Raw genomic sequence first — 26301 nt, 5'->3', positions numbered from 1 at the left:
TAGACAAATGTCAAAAAGGAATATAAACACTACTGTATAAGACAGACACGTGCTATCCTGTGAAAGATAATTTGACTAGTCAGCAAATCCCTACTGGCACAAATGTGAGGAGACACTGGCCAGAAAAATCTGTCTGGTTTTCAGAATGTGTAACACTTCTCTTAGAGAAATAAAAGGGTCTCTCACTAAAATCTTAGCTGTCACATTAGCATTAAATCAGTGCCTGCCAGCAAACATGGTAAAAGGTTGTTAACGATTTTCATTGTAAACACTATTTTTCTGAGAGCTTAAACAATACTACAGATAAGGGCTCTGGGCTAAAGTGTGGAATATTGCATATCTCTCAGGAAGTGTATCTTTAGGCACTTATTTTTTAATTCCTTTACTGAGATAGGTCCTAATCTTGAAAAGTAAGGCGTAAGTGAAAGCAACAGGACACAATCCCTAAGAATGCTCAAGCACCAGGGACACAACATGCAACTTGCAATCTGATCCTCCTTGCTGGGATCCCAGTCAGAACCTGGTTCCTTAAAATTACTTTAAATTAAATTGATTCAAGACTACCACAGTTTAAATATATTTTATTTGGATTAAGAGCTTGATTCATATATTTCCATGAGAAAACTCCTCATGAGTATTCATGCATAGGCATTTTGCCATCTTTCTGTTTAAAAGAAGAACCAGATGTACCACTGAGAGACCAATCTACACTGAATTAATCCCATTTTCCCCAAGGACAGCTCCAGAAGAGCCACCATGAACATACTTAGAAAGGGAAACTTCGGTATCAGTCATGAAAAGAAAAACTGTGAATACGAACAAAGACTTTAAAAGGTCACAAAAGTTGAAAGAAAAATACACCAATTGAACAAATGCTACAGTGATATCCAATCTGAGAATGTATGGAAACAAGATGAGCAATTACCGTGTATCTCTTAAAAATAAGAGAGATAGGATTATTGCCTGAAAAAATACACATTAACACATCAGATTAAAAAGAAAAGCCTTCTCATTATGTGTCTAAGATAGTCCATACCAGAAAAGTAGCAGTGAGCCTAGATTGCACTTCTATTTGTGCCACCAAATAAGTATTGACACAAACCACACAGACTATGCCCCCAAAGTATGTGTGAAATACAATAAATTAAATTGTTCCTAAAGATTGATATTCTTTCAACAAGAAATTCAAATGCTAATTTTGTCATTGAAACTTTTAAACTTTTTTGCCACCTCTGAAGATAGAAACAGAATTCATCCCTCACAAGAAAAGACAAGAGTGTTTGCAAAATCTATTTAGCAAAACCAGAATGAAAGGTTTAAACATTTTAGAAAACATTGACCAGCTTTATGTGTTAGTAATGGTATATTTATAACAATTTTGAATCAACACCTCCCTTTCATTTCAGCCATAGATGTTGGAGTTCAGTACCTCTGCAAACAGTGTCATAAGTCCCTAATAGCAACTGGAGCTGAATACTTTGGATCATTACCTAATTAAAAAAACAAAGAAAATTGTAATGGCATGTTATGGAATAATGATAAGGTAGACAAGACTGCTTTTAAGAATCACTAGCCTATAAGAAAGAATTAGTAGCCCTCCACAGAGCCTAAGATCATATCTAAACAGAAAAGTGCTCGATGACACTGAAATCTGGAAGGTATGCAACAACAGCAGTAGTACTGAGAACAGGCTCATCTGGTTTACTTGCGTAAAGCAAGCTTTCAACATGTTAACTTAAACATTATGCATCTGAGCTTGATTAGACCTGATCTGAACTATTGAAAGTTTAATGCTGCAGTCTCCTTTATACAGAAGCAGGAAGCTAGCTACTGGATGAATGGATTTTTCCTGAGAAAGGGAGAAGGATACTTCAACACCAGAAAGACAGAAAAGATTGCAATACAAAAAGAGGACAAAAAATTTCATGAATACTTCACAAGTGGCAGCTGCTGAGTTCAACAAGGGGCAGTGCTTGCAGTGACTGTGCTGGTCTACTTTAACTAAAGAGGTTGAAATCCTTATTAATACATCAATTGAAAAAAGGTAGTGTACAAACTCATTTGTTTTAATATTTAGTTTTTCTGAAGTAATAAAAGAACTTTTTTAAAAATCTAGGGTGGTTCCAAAGAGTTTCTGTTTCCCATAGGAGCAACTATTTCATAACTATTAACATTTGTTTTATTGATGCACCCCTCTATTCCAAAATTTAATTCATTTTAGTGATAAACAATAAATAAGAATACCCAGCCTACATGTAATCTGTAAAATTCAACAGGAAGAGGAACAATAAAGAAGTGCATAGGTTAAGGCCAAGGTCAAACATATCAGCAGAAGTGAAGTCAGAAGTTCATAGATTAGCTGAATTCTTATTAATTAGCATTACATTGACATAGTTTGTAAAACTACAGGTAAAGATTGCTTGCTGTGTAATAATGTATCCTAATAACTCTCAGTGGGAACATCCACTTGAAGGAGAAAGGAAGTGATGAGAGAGCGAACAGTAACAAATTATTAGAAAGACAATATTCACTAAACAGTTATAAGAAATTCACAAATTATACATCTTACTGACTAGTGAGGGTGCATTTATCTCTCACCTAACATTGCAAAGCTACTGAGAACAAGCAGATGTAAACTGCAGTGAAAATAAATTTTAGTGAAAAGTTAAATAGCAGAAATAAGGAAAAGTATCTTTTGTCAGACTTAAATATACTGAAGTCCATATTGGTCAAGTTAGTATAAAGTATAATACAGAACTTAAGACTGGACATTTGATAAATATGCTGTATTTTGGACAAGTGAAGATGGATTTTGTAAGGGAATTTATTACTTTGTAGACCTACTGAAGCACTTTTTATCATTCAACAGACACATGAATGCGAGTGATTTGGTTGCCTGGAATTGCTTGGTAGGCATCTACCTTGGATTTGCTGAAGGCTTTTCCTAGAGTTTCTCAACAAAGGCTATTATAAAAAGTAAGCAGATAAGAAGGCAGGCATGTATAACTGAGACTTTAAAAACCAAGTAGTATAGAGTTAGAAATAAAAATCCAGTTCCTGAAGCTGAGAGACATTGCTGCTGGACTTTTTCAAAGAGATTTTCTAGGGCCTGTACTGTTCAACTCATAAATGGTCTGTGAAGAGGGATGAGGGTTGTTAAGAAATGTTCCTGATCAAAGTTATTTGGGTTAGCCAGGACAAGGACAGACAGTGTAGAATTCCAGAAATTCTGTACTCACAAGCCTGAGTGACAAGACGAAACAATGGCAGAATACATGCCCTGCAAATACATGTAAAGTGATGCAGAAGAGAGGGTGAGGGAAGGGGGGAAATTTAACATAGTGGGCCTGGAGTTGACAGTCACTGTGGAGAAATGAGCCTATAGTTGCATAACTATTCAGTATTGGTATTCAGTAAGAAACTAAGAAGGAAAAGCAGAGGGAATAATTTTGAAATAATAGAAACCTAAGAACTCACACTTCAAAAGCCACAAGTAGCATGCAAAATCCAAAACAGGGCAACAAAGATGAACAGCTTCTATACAGAGATCCAAGTGGGATGCTTCTCTTGAAAAGGTCTCCAAAGAAGGATCTAGATGAGGTTTACAAATCACTGGTGGCATAAAGGGAATTGACTGTTTACAGCTTGGTCAAATCTAATGCAATGCAGATTCAAATTAAGATAGAAGAAATCACATTCAAAATGACAAGAAAAAAAGTTCTTTATACACAAAATGAACAGGGTAGTAGACTAATGCAACTCGTAACTGTTCTAAGACTTATGTAAGTTTGTGGGAAAGATTCACAGAACAAAAATCTAACAAAACCTTAATCTTTAGAAACCACATACATCTGATGAAATTTCATCAGCTAAAACTGCTGGAGGCTGGGAAATCTAGTTGCTATTCTTACCCTTCCCTGGGCATATACTCATAATCACTTCCCTGAGACAGGATGCTGTCCAGACAATTCTTAGCCTAATCTAATATGGGCATTCTTCTTTTGCTATGCTTCCCCATGTCATTACTTTTAGGCACTCTCTTAAGTGGGCATGGATGCCTTTGAGGCACCTCATCCTGTTGATGTCTGATACGTTTAAAATACTTGCTTCTCAGTTTTGGATTACTCTTGGAAGGTAGAAGGGAAGAACAATGATAAAATGTAAGTGCGACAGGACTTCAGCTTACAAACACAGGCATCTTTTATTGGATAATATCTGAAATGTCAGAAATTGTTCATGCTTTTAGGATAGTTCAATGAGTTTTTTGCATTATCATGTCCGTGAAGTACCTTTCTTCAAATGCTAGTATCCCATAAGTGAATCAGTAGACAAGTGCAAACATGGAATCTCTCTGAAAAGCTAACAAGTCTCCCAATGAGAATTGCCCTTTGCCATTGAAGAATATCTCCTGGCAACAATTGGAATACCAATGAGATTAAACATAACTTCCTCTAAAGCTTTTCAAGTGAAACAACATGGTTTTATCATAGAATTAAGTAGTAACACTTCATTTAATATGTACATTAATTATTGCTGAATTATAATGGAGTGTCTAAAAAGTTGTATAATATTCACATTAATACTAAATGAATTCATTATGATGAGTGTAATTACAATGAATACTAACTACATTAATGGCAGATAGACATGCTAGAAAAAGTGTTACCCATTTACTTGACATGTTCCAAATGGAATATATTTTGTTAATGTATTTGGAAGAGTAGTGTGAATAGCTTGAATAGTAGTGTGGAGCAGAATGTTTAGCAGAGGTTTTTTTAGTATCATTGAACAACTAATTATTTTACTGTATATTTGGCTTCTATGCACCTATACATATAATAAAATCTTAATGCATTATCTGAATCAAATAAAAATAGTAAATCTTCAAATCAGTCTTCACCTATACACATGTAAGAATAAAATCCTAGATGCGTGGTCAGAAAAATAGGAAGTCAGGAAACAGACTGTATATGCTGCTGTGCCCCAGTTTTGCACTCCAGTATTCATTCTGGCGTGCACTTTACAGATCAACCATGTTCTAGGCAAAGCCTGATGTCAGGTGGTATGTTTAGCATGCTTCTGCATTTATATTTCTTGACCTGTTGGCCTAAGCCTTACATAAACTATTCTTGCCGATGGCAAAAGAAATCTGGCTTGGGAATTGTACCTGTTGCCACATGCCAGATGTCTCACAAGCTCTCACAGTATATTAATTGTTCACCCGGTTTCAAAGAAGAACACAATTTTATATACAAGATAAAATCTTAGTGGATTCAGAAAAATAAAATGTGATGCCTAATTCAACAGGAGAAACAAAAAGAGTTACTTACAATGCTCTTTTCAATCAATGGAACGCAATTTTGCTGCCATCTGTGAAAACAAACAAAGCAAAAGAAATATAATTTCACATAGGCCACAGAATTACAGAAATTTTATGTACAAGTAAAGGGAGTATAATTAAATGTTATAGTAATAATAGGCAACTAAAATATTATCAGACTTATTCTTCCTCTACTTTGATTCAATACTTTGCTTCAAAGGCAACATCATCAACTGGATTTCTTCTTTTGCACTAACATATCTAATACAGCATAAACTGTAAAAAACATTCATTGCTTTGTCCAAAGAAAAGAAAAATCAGTGGATTAGTAGGGCAAACAAGGATTGAAAATACTGCCAAACACTTGACAAAACATCAAAACACAGCTTGATTCTTTGTTCACACAACAGAAGATACAAAGAAAAAAGTATCATCCTGTAACTTTTCTTGTATTGTATTTCAGAGGAAGATGAACTGTAGCCTTCCGGCAATCGCTAATGCAGTGTTTGTATTCTGTGTTGAGATTATCCACTTGGGTGCTGCACTGGAGCTCCCTCGGCTATTTTGACACTGCATCCAGATGCTCCAATTTTGCTTCAGTGACTCAACAGCAGAGCCAAAATGCCTTAAAGCAATGTTCAAAGGGTTAGGTTTTGATGAACAATTAAAGTACTCAGAAGAAGTGTTTCTGAACATGTCTGACTGGTGCTGAAGTGACTTAAGTGGCCTTAGTGTGACATCCAGGCAGGAAATATGTAATAGAAAGATTCAGTTCTACACTCAAGGTGAACGTGGATTTTGCCCCACTTTTATAGGAAAAATAAAGAAAGTGCAAGTACAAAAGAAAAATATGCCATCATTTTAACCGCAGTATATCAGTTCTAGAAAGGGTGAATATTTGTCTGCTTTATATAAACCACTTAAAAAAGTCTAGTTAGAAATATTTTATTAAAGTTGCATTTTTCATATATTCCCACTTTCTTGTTTGAGACCTAAATAATTTACTGTTTGAACACTTTTTAAAGTTAATGCACATCCTGTAGAACCTAAGCATTATTTCACAGAAAATAAAGATCTATGTACTTCAACTATTTCAGTTGTCCATAAATGAAGTTATCTAACTCAAGTACTGAGTGTTATTATTCCAACTGTTAAATATTTATGGGATTGGAAACTTATTTTGGAAAGCCTTCCATCATTTAATTGGAGAATATCTGTTAAATGCTACAAAACCAGAGAAATATATAAGGCTCCATCACACCCACAACACAGGCCCTGAAGTTCCTGAATATCAATTTTAGGCTTCTGATATGAAATGAAGCAAGAAAACATTTTCAGGTGGCAAGTGTCATTGAAGAAGGTTTTACCTGAACAATGACAGTGCATGACTGAGCTTGGAAGAGATGGATTTGATACAGAATACAAACTGTGTACCAGGTGGAAGTTAACTGTGTGAGATCTTGAGAGACACATGCTGTCCTGAAAGAAATTGGGGGGGGGGGGGGGGGGGGGAGAGGGGGAAGGAAAAAAAAAAATCACTGCAAAAAATTTGCTTTATGATCCCTCCAGTACATTCTCCTCCTCAGTTTCTGTTAACTTTGCATCTGGTTGCCACCACCAGTCAGCTCACCTACTGTGCTGAAAATCATTCACTAAATTAAGACTCGGGAACTCTGGGTTTCACAACTGGTACCAGCAAACCTTTCGTGTGACTCTGTAAAAATTTGCAACATTTGGCAACTTATTCTGTATCTGTACTACTACTGAGACATTTTCCTGCAAGAGATCAACAGCTAACCTTTGCAGGTAAGATTTTGCTAGCTTGTTTCTTTCCTCGTCAAAAAAATCCCCAAAACCTATACCTTGTTCTGGCTTTTCCTCACATCTGTTGGCAATGTAAAAAGTAGAGAAAAATGACTCAGATTTCGTAAGTGGGCAGTGTTTCTTTTGCATTGATCTTTGTGTCTCAATTGAAATCAGCACTTGTGGCCAGCAAGTTCGACTACTCCTTTTTAATAAAAGCATGCTAGTTCAGCTCAGTACAAGTTCTTGAATTAAGAAGTTTTAGGAAACATGGAAGTATATTCAGGAGGACTTTAAGTACTATGTAAATAATCTTCAGTTAGTTGCTTTAACAAAAAGGGTATTGAAAAAAAAATTCAGTCATCTTCCCCCTCCTCTACAATACTTGCAGTTCAACTAAAACGATGCATTTAGTGACAAAGAAAACCATACTTTGATTTCATTTGGAACTGACATAAGTATTCAGGAAATATTTAGGAACAAAAAATGTGGGGAATAATTATCCTTCTACATCCCCAAAAGTAGCATTTTTCTCCAATCATTAATCTGTATACTTGCCAGAGACATAGGCAAATCTGTAGAAGCTATTTAAACACAAAACTAGAGAACTGGAAATGAAAGATTAAGCTTACACGCTCTTTGTAAATCATTCATGGAAGTAAAGAGAATCCCCCCTCTCTTCACTTATTCAATAGCTCTGCGGTTAGGGCCTCATCTGATATACAATGTGGGACAATCAGGTTCAAGACCTTGTCTGCACATTCTTGAACCCACATTTTCACTTTCCCAAAAGAGTTCTTAAACCAGTGAGAAATCTATAATTGGCTTCTCTCGATCCCCATGGAAAAAGCTGTTCTGCATGGATTATTTAAATACTGAGTCAAAGAGAGAGAATGACTCTTTGGTCTGGCAGTTAAAGAATTCACTTGGGAGGCACACAGCTCGGTCAAAGAAGCAGTTCAAATAGTTCAGGTGAGAGCATACCACTGCAGTGGTTAGGTGATTCCTCTGGAAGGTAGAAAATAAAGGTTTAAATCTCAGTCAGGGGTAAGGAGTTGAAACCTAGTCTCTTATTTATAGGAGTTATTGCATTAAAAAACATATGGTGAGATCTTCAACTTGGTGCGGGTAGAGGTGAGTGGGTGGAGAGGGGAAGATGGAGAAACAGTTGCTATCTCTTCACTACTAGTTTTGTGAATCTATTCCTGTTTGCAAAACAAACAAAAAATAAAGCCATTACAAATTCAGTCTGAATTTTGACAGCTTTTAAATTGTTAGTGATCAATTTATTCACTAGAATTATATTCAGATAGTTAATGCAAAAACACATTGTCCTCCTTGCACGCTCAGATTAGACTGGTAGTGACTGTTTATATGTGCAATAAAATCATAATTAGATTAAATTTTTTTGCACGTATGAAGCTGCCCTGTACATATAGTGTGCAGATACAGACTAATCCTTGTGGAGTTAGGATTAACTGCTACTTAAGAACTATTCTATGGATTACATTCTAAAATTCTGTGGGATGAGATGGAAATACTATAGTAGAAGCTTGCTTAACATTTCAAATTGTGCAGGGTATATTCATCAGACGTTTTATGAGAAAGAAATGATCATGCTTTTTTCTTTTTTTTTTTTTTGGACATCACATCTGGACAAAAAATAATTCAGTATAATTCATCTGGAACAAGTATCTTCCAATTTCTTATATGATGGTTGTAAGCCTCCTATTTTAATGAAGTATTTTATATTTCATTTATTATATAGTGCCTCCAAACACATATTTGAGCCTGTTTTATGAGAAACTTAATCATTTTATCGAATAACAGAAAAGTAAACCTGAATTCCTGAGTACTTGCCATCAACACTGATCTGAGAATTCATTTACTTACCTGAATATTAGATAAAGATCTTTGTTGTTATTTATATTTGAACAAAGCATAATTCACTTATAGTATTTAAATCTTATTTTTCTTTCATTGTCAATATTTCTCTCCGAAAACGTTCATGTTTTTCTGACAGCATTCAGAAATTCCAGGAGTATCAATGACAATTAACTGCGTGTAAATCTTTCAAACACAAAGTGGGTTTCAACAGGAAAAGGTCGGTGAAGTTGAAATGTTAAACTAAAAACAGAGCACAGCTTTGGATAAAGAAACATTTTCAGCTTATTACAATTACTCCAATAACTCAATTTGCCTAATACATACATGTTACCTATTCAGAAATATTCATTCTTAGGCCACTTCTACACAGTATTACTGCCTGCTGGTCTCTAAAAGCACACACGGTCAGTATTTAGTTCTTAACAAGAAGGTAAGAATATGCTGCTGCTTTCACATAGCACTTTTTTTCACAATATGAGTGCACGCAAAAATAATAAAATATTTTAAAATTTGCCAGCTAACAACAACAGTAAATTATGTTTTTTTAATCTAGCTTTTTGCCAATGAACATGCTCATTTGCATAGATTTTGCTTCTTGTGGGAAGTCTAACTTTTTATGATTCCCATGTTACATTCTCCCCCAGCATTTCCAAAAAAGTGAAACATCTTTTCCAGTAAAGAGGCTCATACATTTTTTAATTAAATATCTTCGGGGAGGGGGAATAAAGTTTTAGTGTTGGAAATTCCTAATTTTCAACTGACTCAAATAAAAATAAAATAATCTTAATATAAATCTGATTTCTAAGAGTATTTTAGACCTGTAATATAAAATGAAGAATTATTGATAAGTGATGTATGCTAATAACACTAATGTTGGTTTTATCTCAGATATATTCATGGAATAATGATTCAATGAGAAACAGTAGGTATTAAGGGGAAGCTCATCCTCTTATGACCAATGGCTGGAGAAGGTGTCAGTGTCAGAAAAAAGTGGGAATTGTTATTTGGATTTTATTGGCTATTATACCAGGCTGCTGATAAATACACACTCGTCTAAAAGTACTTTCACATAAAGGATAACCTGACACATTTGTAGAATTTTGTGTTTCAACTATACAACAAGCATTTCACAAAAGAAAAATATTGCCAAGAGGGCTTCAAATATTTTTAATATATTATGGATCAAATTGTAGAAAAAAACCCAAGCAAACCAAAAGAAAAAATGTTTCTCATCATGTTATTCAGAAATACTCATAGAGTGAGTAACATCTTAATGCATTCAATATGTAAGCAAACCAAAAAAAGATTCAGGTTTTGGTTATTACTTCTGTAAGAAAAGTCAGTTTACAACTGTGTTAGTTAAATTTACAGATGTAATTTTCCAAAATTACTGTATGATTTTCCTACCTGCTCACTACTGAATAATAATTCACCTAAACTTGCTTCAACTTCAGCATCACTGAGAAAAAAAGCATTCAATACAAGGAAATGCATCTTCTGTCACAGCAAAGAAAGTTTTTGGCTGAATCCCTCATGATCAGGATTGGGTACAAGATTTTATCAGAAGTAAAAGCCCCACACACCAACAAAAACCACAACAACACTTAGGCAGACTATTTTTAGCACATATTTGTTGATTTTTTAACTCTGAAATAGAAAAAGACAAAGTAAAATGTACATCTCAGTATAAAAATATGCAGACTTTTTTGGTTAGAAATGAGTTAAAAAACCATACAGTGATTCTTTGTGACTAAAAAAAGAAATGATATTAAAAAATCTAATTAAGAAGTGAAAACTAATATGAGAGCTTGGTGCTACACTGCACCATACTCTTATCCAAAATTTTTCACTAATTTATAGGTATAAATAAAAGAAACTCAATTGTTCCTGGGTTATTGGTCTCTTAATCTTGCATATTAATTTAGGCAGTGTACCAGTACAACTAACTTCCATTCCATTATTCTTAATTATCTACCATTAAACTCAAATTTTGTTACTTTTGTTGCTGAGAAAAAAGAGGAAAAAGCCATTGTATTTGTATTGTCATCTCATTTCCAGTTCTCCTAAGGGTATTTTTTCAAACCAAAGTGAGACTCTTTCACAATCTTAAATATCAGTTTTTATTTCTTTAATTGGGTGTTTCTATCAAGACCTTTTCAGTGAACTCTTCACATTTTAATATACTTCTGCTTCACTACTCTAGCTGATTGTTTCAGAGGTTGTGCAGAACACATTCCTGATCTTCATGAAAGCCGCTTTCAAGGTCTTTCATATTCTGCCATAATCCCCTAGTAATTACAAAGGCTCTCTTTGCAACAATAGGCAAGTTAGAGAGGAGTTCTACAACCCTACATCACACAATAAATTGTACTTGGACATTTCAGTTAAATGTGCTTCCCTTGAGCCCCCAAATTGCATACAAAATCTGTGCGATGCCAAAACACAAGAACTGAAAGGTTATGATGATGGTAACTGTCTCTATACAAAGCATTGATTAAATGAAATACAAAACACAGCTTGGATAAAGGCTTTAGTTGGGGAGCAGTTAAGACCTCATTAGAAAAGCAGAGTTGACAGAGCTTAAAAACACTTATTTTATGCCTGATAATCATTAATCATCTTTACAGATATTTTTCTCCTTTAGGACTTTAAAAGTGCTTTTGAATGTTCCTCTGTAACTACTCATACTTTTACTTTTGTTTTATTTTTTAGGGAAAAATGTCTCTTCCTGTCAAAGGAAAGACTTTGCCAGATTTTTGACTTAGTTGCAACCATTGTTTTCATGTATATGACCCATGAGCTATCAGAAGTCACCTTTCCAATTACTGTACATATAGAAAGGTAAAATGTACAATAAATATCTTCAAAATACAAAATCCTCTTTGCCCTCTTGTCTTTTTTCCATCTTTGAGTTTTCTCTACTTGATCAAGTACATAATCATGTGGGTTTTAATATCTTCAAAGGGCTACACCAAGTTCCATCTATAACTCAACCCCAAAATTATAAGGGTTACAAATAAAGTAAACCCCTACCATGTACCTGATTTTACCTTGGTCTAAAAAGCTATAGAAAAAAAGAAACTGCTTTATGCAGTTTCCTGACATTACAACTGGCCTAAACTATGTTGAATAACAAGGGATAAGAATACTGTAGCATAAAAATGATCTGACAACAGTCCCTACTTTTGAAAGGCCAGCCATAATGTTAAGATCAATTTTAAAAGTTTAAAAGCTTGTGATGCTAATTTCTTGTGCTGTGGCAATATATAAGATGCCTTCTGTTACCTGTTCCCTTAAATTTTCCAACTTAATATATGCTGTGTTTTTCACTCGGTAGAAGAATATTCCCTAAAAAGAACTGGGGAAGCCAATATCTATTGGCAAAAATTAGACTAGGGAATTGTGCAAATGATTTTAAAAATCCTTCATTTGTGAGTGACATCTGAAAGAAAATCAAATGAACTTTTTTTTTCTCTTTCTCATTTCTTTTGTTGACCTGGTAAACTTTAACACTGAAACTGAACACAGAAAACAAGGAGAAAAAAGAGATTTCAGTAATGTGTTCCTCACTTTTTGCTTAATAACAGAGGTCTTTGAACAATCAGCAATTATATGGAAATCTTCAAGTTTACCTGAAGGCTGTATAATTCTGGGAACTCTCTTAGCTATATTACTGAAGGCAGTTTGTTGATAAGTATGTTTCTGTCTCTCCAGATGAAACTTTTTATTACTTTTAATAAATATTCAAATACTCAATGAGCCAGAGACAGTAAAAATTATTCTATTCCCTGTTTGTTGAAGCAATTTACTTGGGAAACCCAAGTTCTAATTATTATTCTAACGAATATTTATATATTGCATAGAAATACACCAACAAAGGCAATGTCTGAAGGTGTCACAATTAAGGCACTTGAAGGAAAGAAGAGGAGATGCAGGTTCAAGTGAGATTTGCCTTCCCCCTGAACATGTGAGCTGATTATTTTTTAATAGCTTTTCATTGAGTGAAGTGGGCCTGATTCACTTCTTTAATTCAGTTCATAAATTAATTCTAGATTTAACTACTTTGTTACTTTCATCTAGGTTTGTTGCTTTTAAATTAACTGTAGTTACATATTTATGGTTAATTCATTCAAGTAGACACACTGCTGCAAGTGCAAATAATACACTTTGGAAGAATTTCACTGTGTTTCTGGAAACAGTTGTAAGTAAAAGCTATTAAGAGACATGAACATTTTAATTTGATAACCTTATATCAGCAGGTGAAAACTTCAGGTACTGTCTCCACTCATAGTCACCTTAAATGCATTTTAAACCAAGAGATATTTGTTACCATGAGCACGGAAATTAGGGCTAAAGCACGGAAATCAGTGCTAAAGTGCAATGGTACAAGGCACTTTGTAAAGTGTTACTTAATAAATAAAACAAAGGCAAGATGGGAATGTATGGCTGTTTCACTATAGGAGCCTCTCCAGAATGCATGACACTTAAGTAAGAGCAGGACATGATCAATCAGGGATGACAATAATTAGGCTTGTATCAGAAAAGGGCAACTTCCCCTTCCTCATAAAGCATGACTGGAAAACAATAAGAGTTAGGAAGTACTCCAAATGTATAGAAACAAGGAGTGAATATGACTTTCACATGAATAATTAAATGATTGCCTATGGGCTGTATACATCTAATAGTGAAGGTGCATGCCTTTGCTTCCTTTAGTAAAGCAAATATTAGGGCCTTTTTTTTTTAGCCTTATAATCGATCTGCTGATACAGTACCATTTAAGGCCTTGATAAAATTCCTAGTAATGACCACAAACTTTAATTTTATGCATGTTCATTTTATGTCTAAATATTTTGATAGTATATGACCCTGGATTCTCCTTTATTATTACCTCTCAGAACTTGAAGATATTCATCAGAAGATTAAAACAGACAAATAATAACCCGCCTCCAAGACACAAAGAGCTGAGTAGGATCAAAACAGAGAAACTCAGTGTTCAGAGACTTTACCAGCACCTAAGCATTTTTTTCCTTAACTTAGGATGGAAAAGGGAGTGGAAAACAGCCTCACAAACTACAATATAAATGGTAAAACTAAATTAGCACAGAAAAAAGCCACTAAACTAAACTAAAAGGAACTAGAAGCCTAGGATTTGTGAACTAGTTCCCAGAAATAAAAAAGATGGTGCCTGTTAACTACACATACACTGCTCAATTGACAAAAAATTGGTACCATATCCAGCATTGAAAGTACTGTAGCAAAAATTACTTTATTAAATCCATGAGGTGTTTTTTTTTTTTTTTCTTGTTCTTTTGGGTTTTTTTCGTGGTAGTAGTGTTTTGGCTTTTTTTGTTTTTTTTTTAATTCAAATTTCTCTGGTAGGGTACAGTTTCACATTTCTTTAAATGTATGCCATGCATTTGGGTCTTCAGCAAAAACCTGTAGCAACACCAACAACTTACAGCAGAAATACACCTTTTCCCACTGCTGATCCTACTTGTGAAGATTTAATCAATTATAATCTTTGCAGGCGGAAATAAAATATTATATTATGATGTATTTATTTAGGGTTTTATTTACTTCTTATTTGCAAATGAGTCTTACACAGAGTACTGCAGAGAAATACAGAAAGATTACTGTACAGTAAAGAGAACATTTGTTTTTATACAACGGTACCGGCTTGAGGTGGAGTGTCTGGAAAGAGGCCTGGTGGAAAAGGATCTGGGGGTACTGGTTGGCAGCCAGCTGAATATGAACCAGCAGTGGGCCCAGGTGGCCAAGAAGGCCAATGGCATCCTGGCTCATACTGGAAATAGTCATGCCAGAAGGACCAGGGCAGTGATTGTCCCTCTGTACTCAGCACTGGTGAGACTGTAACTCGAGTGCTGTGTCCAGTCCTGGGCCCCTCAGTACAAGAAAGTACAAGAAAGCCATTGAGGGGCTGGAGCAGGTCCAGAGAAGGGTAATGAAGCTGGTGAAGGGTCTGAAACATAAGGAACTGTGGTTGTTCAGCCTGGAGAAAAGAAGGCTCAGGGGAGATCTTATTGGCCTCTTCAACTCCCTGAAAGAAGATTATAATGAGTTGGGGATCAGCCTCTTCTAGCAGCAACCAGTGACAGGACAAGGGGAAATGGCTTCTTAGTGGCACTGGGAAAGATTCAGGTTGGATCTAAGAGACAAAATTCTTCACAGAAAGGATGTTCAAGCACTGGAATGCACTCCCCAAGAAAGTGTAAAGTCGCCATGCCTGGAAGTGATCAAAAAAGACTGGATGTGGCACTTTGTGATACGGTTTGGTTGGCATGGTGATCTTGGAGGTCTTCAACCTATTCTATGATTCTATGTGTATTGGATTCATGCAGTTAAATTGTTAGTTACTAGAAGTTAGTATATATTTCATTTTGAAAATTTTAATTTTTAGGTTTGAGAACGTGGTAATTGCACAGTTTTATGAAGCATGGCCTTCAAAGGGAGATTAAAAGAGGGAGAAACCCAAGAGGAGACTCCCTATACAAAGTTATTTTTAGCAATGGAACTAAGCCCTTTTTTAAACTTCAGTTGCATAGAAATCACACTATTAGGATGGAGAAAGTATTAAATATTTTCCCTAAATGGCTCTTTTTGTGTACCTCACTGGAGCACAGTGTATACTGACTAAAATAAATTGCACGAAGGAATTACTACAGGAACATTGTCTATACTTAAAAAGCTTATTCAGTTTAAAATTGTAAGCCTATTCATCATAATTACAGGAGCTAACTTTTTTGGCTTAACACTTATTTACAACTAAAATACTGGCATAATACCTTGGAATGGCATTTTGTGTGCATACTTTAAATTTTCTATGGATTTAAACAGATACAGCTTTCAAAGAATAGCTAAAGGAAAAAAAAGGGCAATTATGGGACCAAAAGGTAAGAAAAAATGGTGTGTATAGCCTTGTAACAGCTCTTCACCTGCACCACAAATATAAAATTCTTCCCCACAAACACCCACAGATTTCAAACTGGATATGAAACTAGATAGAATCATTAGATATTTCTTAGACACCCATGTTATATTTCACATAAGTAAATCCTCTACCCATTGAAAACAAATTGAAGCTTTCAGTAACTCAAATTTTATCAGGATTTCAGACATAACCTATTAGGAAGAACAGAAATTAATCATTCTATTTAAAATAATTAAGTAAAGAATTACATGTTTTTCTACAGTGCATATAATCAGCTTTGTATCTCAGTGAAATGTCAAGAAAACTAGGTGATTCTGCATTGAAAATGGGAACCTTACACATGGTTCCTGTAGTTTAATTTGTACTGATGCTAGAATATGGTGGTTTGGTTTTTTGCTGTTCTTCTAATAGTTGCATGGCCTCTACAACTGGTTTTCTTTATGTTTACATATCTCAGGAAACTATTAACTGTCTGCCTCAATAAAAAGGTAAAATCAATGACAATCTCATCATTTTTACTGATTATTGTCCTATTAAAATTCAGAAATTTATCTTTCACAAGATGAATAATGAATTTTAGTCTTCTAAGTCAAACACTTAAAATAGGAAAAAACCCCCCGAACCAGCTTCCTAAAATTTAAAGATATTAATTTCAACTTCAACTACTGTACTAAGTGGTGTCTCTTGTGGTCTAGTTATTGGTAAGAGAGAAAAAGGTCAGGTTCTTACAACTTAAACAGTAATGTATAAAATGAAATAACTGTGTTTATACACACAACAGATAAACATAATCCCTACTGAAGTTATATTTACATTATACCTACACACAGACATTCCTGCATTTATATGTAAAGATCTGTCTGGAAGAGTTTACAAATTGCTACTTTATTTATTCTTATCACACTGTCTGTGATGTTATTTCTAATTTTCTTTTCTCCTGTGAAGCAGCATACTGAACTCTTAAGGGAACAGAAAACATACAAATGCTATTACAGTACACATTTCTAAGCAGCAGGAAGTCTGTAGTAAGTGTCAGAGATTGATCACGATTTTATTGCACATATAAACAGCCACTACCAGTTGTTCTGTGCCAAGGGGTCATGGTATGCATCATCCATGCTGGATGTTTAACCACCTCAGATTTTCAGAAAGGTAACAGCAAGCTTAAATTACTGAAAACAAACTGAAATCAATGAAATCTTTATGATACATGTTAATCTCTAAAACCAGAATAGAAACTTAAATCAGACTTCTTTCCCAAGGCAACAAAAAGGCGAGCTAAATATATGGAAACATATTTGAACAGTGAACACTCTATGCATTTACACAAATGTTTAAGATAAACACATGTGCACCCCTAACTAGATTCATAAAGGAAATGCATGTATGCCATAGATTTTAGACACGTACCATAGAGTTCAAGGGCATGTTTTTAACCATTAAAATGTACAAACAGCTTACTATCATGCATTCTGTAAAAGTATGTCATTCACAGAGTGTGAAAATGGCATGAAAACTGGAATATTTCAGAATTTACACTACAGTAACTGTATATATATATATTTATTCAGTACAGAGATTATTTTATTAATAACCACTTTAAGAATGAAAGCATTGAATTGATACAAATGAGGTATACTTCTAAGTTACTATAATAAATTCCTTCCTCTGGAGTATCACCATTTCTGAGATCAGCTAGGATTCTTGAACTAAAAAAAGGCCACTGCATGGTGCCAGACTTTTATGAAGTCACTTCTTTGTACAATAGAGCTTTACTGCAGAAAATAAGGAATTTACAGTAATTACAGAATTCTATTAAGATAATGTGAATTGAAAGTATGTGGAAATAGAAATTCTATTAGATTTTCAACAAAACAAAGTCCTTAGAGCCATAGTTTTCTTATCCCTCAACTCATCTAAACATCTAAATACATTTTAAAGCAGTATCACATATGCATTGGCTGTTACAAACATACTTCCGAGACTGTCTCACAAATCATCTCAGAAATTGTGTGTCTGACAGAGTGATTGTCACTGACAATTACCTTGATCCCTATCCAATATTCAGAATACCACCAAAAAAATACTTTAATTATGAAAATGCTATACAGTTACCCTTTCTCAAATAATCTCAAGGCTCTAAAGTATTTCTAAAAAATATCCACTAGTGAATTCAGAGATGAAGACATTCATAAAAAAAGTTAAACTCAAAAGAAACATTAACTTCCAAAAAATAATTTTCCCTCCTGTAGTAAAAAGACAACATAAATTCAACCAAACCAAATATTCAGTAGACAGGTTTTAAAAATTATAGTCTTCTCTGCTTGAAGCATGTTCGTAACCACATTAATATGAATGAAAGCTAACCATGCACAGGAGAAAAAGAACATATTTACTGTATGTATACTTGCTCTTTGGAATTTTTGAATATTTCATTTTAATAAATATATTTTAGAAAGATGTCTAGTTTATCAGAACAAAGGCTTGGTTTCTGTTTTAAAATTACTGAGGCGCGAGATAAGACCAGAAAAGTTCACCCGGCCATGTATATTTTACCGCAAACATGTCATTTTAGACATCTTTCAAAGATGTATCTGGATCTGAAAAGCAATCCTACTGAGGCATTTTTTTTGCCACTGCTCATTGACATATTCATGTAATGTAAAATCAATCAAAGCCAAAAAGCTCTTAAATATAAACCCAAAAGTGAACTAAAAAAAAAAAAAGAGCTACCTACTTTATATGAAAATATGAGGTTGCTTTATTTTGTTTTCCTGTATCTTCTCTGTTAAGAAAGTTCAGCAACCAAATTTATGTGAAAAAAATGAACTATTGTAACAGTATCAATGACTAAATTTAACACATTCATTTGGGGACTCTTCTATTTGGATAGAGGAGCAAGTGAAGCCATTAATAACAAATAGCTGTTGGTAGGAGCAAGGATGCAGTTCCAACTTGAGAATTCAAGCTCAGCTTCCTGAAGTGTGACATGGAAGAGAGATTTACTCTTTCACAAAAGGGGTGACTTTAAAGTGTCTAAATATCTTTCAAAACCTAAGGATTACAGAAGCCTCCAAGTATTTTCAAAATTATGCTCTTTTTTCATACCTTTAAAAATATTATGTAAATTACATAAATAACTGTTTTATCAAAATGGAAATGAGAAAGTGATGCAATATGCAGGTTGGAAGGAAGAATGCAAGTCTGGAGGTCATCAAGCTGAACCGACACAGAGCAGAGACAGCTTAGGTCTGGTTGCTTAAGACATCTTGTGAATAAACACTAAACTGGGTTCTGAGTATCTCCAAGGATAAAAAATTATTAGCGTCTCTTAATAGCCTACTGCATTTTTTAACTGTTCTCACTGTGAAACTGTTTTCTCCTAATTTTTAGGAGAAATATGCCTTGTTGAAATCTGCAGTCGTTGCCTCCCCTCCTTCTATGACTCAGAAGATACTTTGAGGACAACGTGGTTCATCCAGTTTATATGTGTTTATTAGATGGAGCCCGCAGTACAAATCTCCATTTAGCATGCCCATGCTATGTAAATGAGAACTGTGAGTCAAGACAAATCTATCATTTTATTATACGTGACAATTTGTTGCCTAAAATAAGCACTCAGATATTTTTACATTCAAATCTTCGGTCTAATTGTGATATATTTTGAACACAAAGTCTCCCACATCAGCATTTAAAATTACATGCAGAATTTGTAAAATATATACCAGTTGTAATTTTTATGTTAGACAAGGAGTATGATATTTAAAGAAAATGTTACTGTTAGGAAAAAAATGCATATGAAAGTGCCAATCAAAGCGCTTGGAACATTTGCAGTGGGGGAGCACCTGTAACTTTGTAGCTATTGTATCAAAGTTGTATATAAAATTTTATGCTGTTACTTTCTTTTTAAACATTGCTAGGAGATCAAATTCAACAATACTTTGGCAGCCTAAAATTACACTCTTCTGACCTTGACATTAGTATTCAACAGCACTGATGAGAGAATGACAGCTTCTCCATCCTACTGGGTGATCTGGCAAGCTTTTACCTTCATGACTATGGAGTCCCTGTCAAATATGCTTACAGCTGAATGATCACATTCTTTTGAATTATGAAGTGGCTGAAAACTGTGCTAATTGGGTCCATACTGATGTCACTCAAAGATTAAGTAGCCTTAATACTTTTCAAAGTTAGATAAATACTTGTAATTTTACTGCACATTAGCTGTAACATATATTTGCCTTGAATGAATCATTTACAATACCTAGAGAACACACATATAGTATTACTGGCAAATGTTTGGAAGTTTTAATATATTAAAATTAGAAGAATAGCATTTCTAAAAGTAAGGAAAAAACCCAATTAAGTACAAATTTTAAAAATCGCAATTTTAAGTAAAAACATGCGTAAGATCTTGTGTGTAGTGCTATGGAATTTAGTTGAATTAGAAATCAAAAAGAGAGAAATAATGAACTGCAAAGCAGTGTTTGCTTATAGGGAATCTGGGCTCTGGACAAGAATTACATTGAAGAATTATCCTCTGATACTCTGATTTAGGCCATCTCTTCTACCTTTAGTGAGTTGTATTCCCAGCTTTTAGAATTAAGATCAATGAAGTTCAACAGAAGAGCATCCAGTTGTGCCATGAATATCTTTAGTCTTTCAAGGCTCAGCCATCTGCTTCAACTACTCAGAACCTGAATTACAGGTATTGCCAAATCCATAGGAACAGTCATATAATCAATTTTTCTGTTACATCCCTGAGTTACATAACCTTAGATACTGAGATAAAATTTCAGAAGTACAAAAATGAGCAAATGCGTTTCTTAGCTGTGAGAAGTAGAAGCTCAGCCATTCTTTAGCTTGTCCCTGTAATTTACCCAACTTTTGACCGAGCCTGCAGAATTTTTAATGACACAGCTTTCCAGCTTAAATTATGTTAGCCATTTAGACCGAATGTTTTCAGCATCTTGTTCCTTTTATACCTTAAATGGATTTCCCTATTTTACCCTTCTCTTCTTTGGGTACAGTCCTGGGCTGGAAACTGGCATTTCCCATGGTATAAATGATACTTGTGTAATTTCCTACTCCCTTTACCTTTAAAGCTACATATGAATTCTATTACATACCTTAACACAGTTCTGATTAAAGAGGTCTACATTTTTTTTTTTTAAATGACATGACATACATATGCTGGGATATAAAGAAGTATGACACATACATGACTTATTTTTCCATACTGTATCTGAAACTGATTTAATTTCTGCTCTTGATAGAGACTGAAAGACCTACCGTGCTTATTAAAGTGCATGAATTTGTAGACTGAATACACAGCTTTAGTCAATTCTGCTTAGTCAAACCAATATATCTTGCTCCAAAACAATCAAGTTAAAACTGCCTTTATGTTGTACTTTTTTATTTTTATGTTCCTCTATGACTTTTGCTATATACAGTACAACAATTTCTAATTTTTGGACCAGTTTTATTTGCATGTAGAGAGTTATTTGGACCCACACTAGTCCTATGCACATTGGTAGGTAAATATTCAAAGTAGTAGTGGGTATTAGTGGGTAAATATTCATAAATGAATTCCAAGTATCTGGTGTTGCATCATATCTCTTGCATTGTATAAAGAATAGATTAGTTTTTAACCTTTGTTTCAATTTTTTGCATAACTTGTTGGATTGTTTTGCATACCTTTGCAGTTTATACCCTAAAAGGTGAAGAAAAACTGCATTTTCTTATATAAAAATAGGAAGCCTGTTTCAGCCTGGATGAAAATAGTAGTGCTTTCTCTGTTAATTTATTAGCAGCATAAACAGCCTGCTGGACAAAAAAAAAATAGGACTTTATATATTTCTGAAAAAGTGAGCAAACTAGTTAGAAAAATCAAATGTCAAAATTTCCTGTTTCTTGATGGGAGTTTCTCCTGCATCTAAACAGTTATCAGCACCTCAACAGCATCTCACATACAAAATGAGACTAAAAGTTTTGTTGATGGCTTTTAAAAAATATGAAAAAAAATGTGGGAGAGAAGGCAGAAATGAATGAAATAAAGTCTTGGCTCTTCTAGGTTATTTCTGGCATAGTAAATACAATGGTAATTCCATTTGTTCACTTTCCTGAAAAAAACTTATCACTATTTAATAACTACATTGAGAAACAAATCCAACAGTAAAATTAGGGGTGTAATCCAAAATTTAGAAAGATATTTCTGTTCCCTTGCAAGTGGGAAAGATGAACACTTTTGGACAGAATACAAGAGAACAGCATGCAGAGCAAAGAGGGGGAAAAACTACTTGAAGAGCCATCGAGAATAGCCCAGAGCATCATTTTAGGGACAGAAACCATCTGTGACTCCTTTATCCTAACAGCATTATTCAGGAATTTAGGGAGACATATTTAACCACTTGAGAACTAATCTCTCCAATGCTGGCATACCTGTACTCTCCTCTTTTAAAGAACTGAACAGGCCTCATTATCCAAATTTACAATGTGGGTACTTTTAGTTGAGGTGCTGACCTTTAGAATAGCAGCTGGAACATTACTCAAGTGAAAGAGAAAAATCTTTGCTGTAACTAAAAGGCTTAAATCCAGATTCTATCTCCTTGGAGAGCACCATATCCAGGTTTTCAGATGGTTAGGGACTGATTTATGGACAACTGAGAAACAAGATGAAAATACCTACTGAAATCTCAGTCAAAATGTGCCATTGGGTGACACTCCTCCCCCAAGACAATCAGCATTCCTAAGTCCTTCAAGAGTCATTATACCAGCACAAATAAAATCCCGTAAGACATCTCATGATCCATTAGCCATACAAAATCCCAGCCTGGAGTCTGAACACTGCTTATTGTAAGACAGATAAGTAGCCCACAGCTGAGAATGTACAGCTCCACAGAGAGTACTTGATTGTAAAAAATAATCACAGAATCATGGAACAGGTAAGGCTGGAAGGGACCACAGTGGGTCATGTGGTCCAACCTCCCTGCCCAAACAGGGTCATCTCAGAGCACATTGCACGAGATTGTGTCCAGGTGGTTCTTGAATATCTCCAGTGAGGGAGACTCTACAGACTCGCTGGACAATCTGCTCCAGTGCTCAGTCACTGCACAGCAAAGAAGCTCTTCCACGTGTTCTGATGGAACTTCCTGTGCATCAGTTCCTATACTAGTAGTTGTCAGGCAATAGCAGTCCAGGGGTTTACAATATATTAATGCTAGATTTAGATTCCTATAGTCTACCCAAACCCTCGTTTAGGTAACAAAATAGGATCTTTATTTCTTGCTTTTAAAATTTATTATTAAGTATTTGACCCCCAGCATCACTAAAGCTCTAAAGGTTAAGTCTGTATAGCTCACTTTAATTAATAACATGTTCTTCCTATCATAGACACATCTCTTTTTCTGTACAATCAGCATCTTTCAGCTTTTACTGTATTATCTCTATAAGACAGCTTGATAACTTGATAATTTGTTAATGGCATAATTGCTTCTTATAAAATCTATCAAGTCTACTAACCTCTAATTGTTACTCTCTGCAGCTGATTTTTGAAATTGAACTCAAGAGATTATATTGATTATTGGAAAAGAGCCAGATGTTCCCATTGAAACTGAAGGTAGAAAAATTCACTGATAAAAACCTAACTTGTGTAAGAAAATATTGGTAGATTATTTCATAGAGGTTTTTTGAACAGAAAGTCTAAAAGCAAATTTCCACCAAAATGTAAACAACTAAACATTGTAAAATATTAGCAGATGTGTCATAAGCCTGAAGTTAATTAGTTTTGTGGCTTTATTGTGGTTTCTTTTTTTAAGCTAAACACATAATTAAGAAGAAAACAGCAAAAATACCAACTAACATTTTATAAACCACATGAAACTGGCTTGACATGTCAAAATAAATTCAGTGTCAAGTTGCCTTTGCTTATGTTTATATTTCTCATTTTGCTAATAGCCTATGGTATATCTGCGTGCTCCACTCCAGTTAACATAACATACACTCCTGTGCTGCATTTAGGTGAAGTCTAGACACAGTAGGACTTGACATTATGGACCACAGCTGAGGATGAACTCCCTTACAATCCTTTCTCCTTTTCAGTGGTACAAATTATTAGTTCAAAATCTTACTACTGGTAGCATTTAGAATAAATTCACATGACAATTATTGCTGCATTAAATGGTTTGCTTTTTAAAACAAACAAACAAACAAAACCCAGAAAAAACCCAAAAGCAAAGCAAACTAAACCACTCACCCCTCAAAAAAACCCACCAAAACCCCAAAAAACAAAAAAAACCACCCAAACCAAACCAAATAATAATAATAAAAAAAAACCACAACAAAAACCCAAGAGATAAAAAACCACCACACTGGCAGATATTTATGAGCAGCAGCAATTTAATTTTGAAGTAAAAGAACAGATACTAACCAAATACAAAGTTGAATGATGATATACTTGCAATAACTTTATAGTAAGAGCCTGCTAGAGTGGATCCACCAGAATCTGTGTAACCCGGAGTTTGATTCTGATTAGTATCTTGACAAAGAAAAAACAGTTCTTAAGTGCTTTCAGGTGCACTGACCTAAGTTTTTCAGGCCAACATAAGTTTGCTATTCACACCAAGTTACTTTAAAGGCACCATTGTGGAACAAAACCTAATATGATCCAGAGAGAACTTAATACATCCTAATTCTCATTAGTATCTTGTTAGGGAGAAAAATTTAATTTTAAATATTTTTGTCACTTATTGGAATGTATAGTTTCAAGGCTGTGTTAGCTGTTGACTACGAACATTGTCTGGACAACAAAAAACTGGCAAAATGAAGGAGAGAAATATGAACCTAGGATCCATTCATGCCAAAAGTAACTGAATCTGTGATACAGTCTCCAAGTCAAAGCATTTTCTGCTCACTAGCTCTTAAAGGCTCTTTACTTAAGCTGGAGATGTTTCATCCTCTTAACTTCTAATTCTTTATAGAACAAATCTGGATTCTTTATCCTGCCCTTGGACAGTACCAAGCATATAATGTCAGCTATTGCAGGGCCTACTTAAACATTTATTGGATGTGTCCTTAAGTGCTTTGAAAAACTCCAATATCCTTTATGCCTGCATATTGCAAAGCTTTTTAAAAAAGTTTTAACTACAAAATCGTCCAGAACTTGAAACTGCTTATATTTATCTAAAGGCAAAAAACCCCCTAATGTAAGCTTATTATTCTAAAAAGTTTTATTATAAGGATCTCATCAGACTTCAAGCACAAACTATGAAATTTACTCTGTGCTTCCTGCACTAATACCATGCCCTCTAGGAAAATCAAAATGACAGTATTGGTACCAGGACTCCGTGTTGGTTTTACCATATTTCTTGATAATCTGCTAGAGTAGATCTATCTTTAAAACAATATAACACTTTTTGATGTGACTGGTTACATTCATATATTTTATACATGTAGCCAAATATTTTATTACCCCTGAACCAAAAGCTTTACATCCAAAATTTATCTTCAGACCATTAGTTCTTGCTGACACTGCGTTTTTCCTACACAATGACTACAACATATTGTCCTTCCATCCCATGTGTATCTTTTTACCTGTTATACCTCATTCTTAATAATAACCATCTTTTTCTCAAGTTTTAATAAAGACAATGATACAGTGAAATTTTGCTGCTCTAATGAGCTCTGAACTGTGACTTAGGCTTGTCAAGCAGCAGCTGCTGCTGTCCTTAATATCTCAGCATTTGACATCTCCTCAAAAATTCTTTACAGTTACAGAGAATATGAGCCAAATACTTCTAGCACAAAATTTCTTACAGCTCAATGGCATCTGATGATGGTTCTACTGGGTTTTATAAACCTGCCACAAAAAAACACCACCCACTTACACCCAAAGATTAACAGAATAAATTGAATTTTATGTCTACACAAAAGACAGAATGGCATTTCTGGATGGGTTGAACAACAAGAAGAAAATGATAAACATTAATCTTTATTTCAATCAAGTAAATAAATACATAACTCACAGATCCTGTGCTGTCATCTCCTTGACTCCTACGGTAGGAATCTTGGCCATTTATTTGTGCTCTCATAACAATATATCTTGAGCATTACTGAAATATGCGGCTTTATCTCTTAGCAGATTATGAGAATCCCAGGGCGGGGGGAAAGCTATAAATAAACTCAACTTGGGGGGTTTGGGTGGTTATTTTTGGTTGGTTGGTTTTTTGGGTTTTTTTTTTTTTTTTTTTTTTTTTTTTTTTGTGTTGTTTGGTTTGGTCTGTTTTCTGCTATTCATAAAATCAGAAAGGAGTATATTTAACTTGTATTACAGAATGAATGAAAC

At 34.5% G+C, this 26301-nt stretch overlaps 1 protein-coding gene across 30 annotated transcripts in view; it reads right to left on the bottom strand.

Annotated features, from left to right (window-relative positions):
* TENM3 (teneurin transmembrane protein 3) overlaps positions 1 to 26301 on the bottom strand; it is a 1310258-nt gene that overhangs the window by 871386 nt on the left and 412571 nt on the right. For 24 of the 30 annotated variants that reach the window (XM_069013799.1, XM_069013797.1, XM_069013796.1 and 21 more), the window contains 2 exons: positions 6688 to 6799; positions 5331 to 5370 (listed from right to left, as the gene is read on the bottom strand). The gene's annotated coding sequence lies outside the window, so the exon portion shown is untranslated. The remainder of the gene's footprint in view (positions 1 to 5330; positions 5371 to 6687; positions 6800 to 26301) is intronic. The other 6 variants (XM_069013791.1, XM_069013790.1, XM_069013793.1 and 3 more) reach the window with 1 other exon arrangement.

Source organism: Aphelocoma coerulescens, chromosome 4, assembly GCF_041296385.1.
Source record: "Aphelocoma coerulescens isolate FSJ_1873_10779 chromosome 4, UR_Acoe_1.0, whole genome shotgun sequence".
Taxonomy (NCBI): domain Eukaryota; kingdom Metazoa; phylum Chordata; class Aves; order Passeriformes; family Corvidae; genus Aphelocoma; species Aphelocoma coerulescens.
The sequence above is the reverse complement of the archived record's forward strand: the minus strand, read 5'-3'. Positions and strand labels throughout refer to the sequence as shown.